The sequence below is a fragment of the Dromiciops gliroides genome, chromosome 3 (assembly GCF_019393635.1).
Source record: "Dromiciops gliroides isolate mDroGli1 chromosome 3, mDroGli1.pri, whole genome shotgun sequence".
Lineage (NCBI taxonomy): Eukaryota > Metazoa > Chordata > Mammalia > Microbiotheria > Microbiotheriidae > Dromiciops > Dromiciops gliroides.
Window position 1 is genome coordinate 69328134 of NC_057863.1, and position 2434 is coordinate 69330567.

Genomic DNA, 2434 nt, shown 5'->3' on the forward strand with positions numbered 1-2434 from the left:
TATGGCTGAACCTGGAAAAGGACCAGAGAAAGATCAAACAGTGGTAGTAACCAATGTACATTCTATAAGGCAGCCTTGTGCAGCACCCTTTAGGTCTCAGTTACCTAATGCAAGGATGTCACTTTTTGACAGAGTGGTGTTTGACTAGAAGTGCATTTTTCAGATCTAGCCAATGGGGTCATCTGTTTTGTTTAACTATTTTATTTGTCACAAGGAACAATCTTTATGGGTGGATGGTGTTTTGGGGGAGTTAGTGATAGTGATGAAAGAAAAAAGGAAAGAGAGAAAGAAAGAAGGGAAAGGAAAAGAGGAACAAAGAAAGAAAAGAAGGAAAGAATGAAAAGGAAGAAAGAAAAGAAAGAAGAAAGAAAAATGTCAATGAAACATTTAGAAAATTCACAGGAGAGCAGAATGAAATTCAGGAGATACGAAGTTTTGTTATGTTATTTTTATTGTATTTATTTGTGAGGCAACTGGGGTTAAGTGACTTGCCCGGGGTCACACAGCTAGTAAGTGTCAAGTGTCTGAGGTCGGATTTGAACTCAGGTCCTCCTGACTCCAGGGTCAGTGATCTATCCACTGCGCCACCTAGCTGCCCCTGTTATATTATTTTTTAAAAATAAGCTTTATATAATAGATTCCCAGTTTCATATAATATCCTCTTTTTCTGTTCTTTGTATATAGCAATGACCATGTTCATTGAGATTTGTTAACAATAATAATAAAAAAAGAAATTTCAAGAAAAAACTGTGAGTCTCGGAGTTTGGATTTGAAATGGAAGAGAGGGGAAAGGACATAGCCTGGCAAAGGAGAAAGACCATTAGACTAGGAGTCAGAAGGCCTGGGTTCAAGGACTGGTTCTGCTACTGTGTGACCTTGGATAAGTCATTTAACTCTTTAGACCTCAGTTTACTCATAAGATCATAGAAATTAGAGGTAGAAGAGAACTTAGAGAGCAACAGGTCCATCCCTTTCCTTTTTTGAAACTCTGAGTTCCAAATTCCCTCCCTTTCTCTAGCCCCTCCCCCCACTACATTGAGAAAGCAAGCAATATGATACCTGTTATATAGAGGAAGTTGTGCAAAACCATCCCCTTCCTTTCTTTTTTTTTTTTTGTTTTTTTTGTTTTTTTAGTGAGGCAATTGGGGTTAAGTGACTTGCCTAGGGTCACACAGCTAGTAAGTGTTAAGTGTCTGAGGCTGGATTTGAACTCAGGTACTCCTGACTCCAGGGCCGGTGCTCTATCCACTGCGCCATCTAGCTGCCCCCATCCCCTTCCTTTCAAAGTGAAGGAAAATGAAATCCAGAGGAGATGAAATGACTTGCCCAAACACACAGAAAATAGAGCAGAGTAGACCTGAACCCCAAACTGCAAACCCAGTGCTCTATCCACAACAATACACCTCTGCTCTTGCTCTCCCTCTTGGTGTTGCAGATCATAAAGGCTGACCTTTTATGGAAGGGTTACCTAGGTGATCACTGATAGCACTTCCAATATCAATGTTTTATGAATCTAAGACTCTATATGAGATGCCACCCTTCCCCCAAACTCCCCTCCCTAGACTGATTGACTAAGTCTTCTATTTCCTTACAACCACAGCAGCATCTCCACTATCTAATAGTTAAGGTAGCTTTCCAGAATTGCCTTCTGATGAGACAGACGAAAATGTACCAAAAGGATAAAAAATTATACAGAATGAAGTAGTCAAAATCTGAAAAAATAATATACACATTCATGCAAACAAAAGCACATTGTTAACAATTACACATGATGAGTAATTGTAAAGATCAATATTGACCCTCCCTAAAAGAGGTAAGGAAGTAACTCCCACCTCTCCAAACATACATTTGGTAGGGGTGGGCAGGATTGCTAGTAAGAAATGATGGCAGCCAGGTAGTGCAGTGGATAAAGCACCGGCCCTGGATTCAGGAGGATCTGTGTTCAAATCCGGCCTCAGACACTTGACACTTACTAGCTGTGTGACCCTGGGCAAGTCACTTACCCTCATTGCCCCACCCAAAAAAAGAAGAGAAAAGAAAAGAAAAAGAAAAAGAAAGGGGCAGTTAGGTAGTGTGGTAGAGAGAGCACTGACCCTGGATTCAGGAGGACCTGAGTTCAAATCCGGCCTCAGACACTTGACACTTACTAGCTGTGTGACCCTGGGCAAGTCACTTACCCTCATTGCCCCACCCAAAAAAAAGAAAAAGAAAAAGAAAGGGGCAGCTAGGTGGTGTAGCGGATAGAGCACTGGCCCTGGATTCAGGAGGACCTGAGTTCAAATCCGACTTCAAACACTTAACACTTACTGTGTGAACCTGAACAAGTCACTTAACCCCAATTGCCTCACCAAAAAAAAAAAAAAAGAAAGATGTGAGATTTAAAACTGGATACTAGAGCATTAACCTCCCCTTTTAACTGTTCCATTCACCTCCC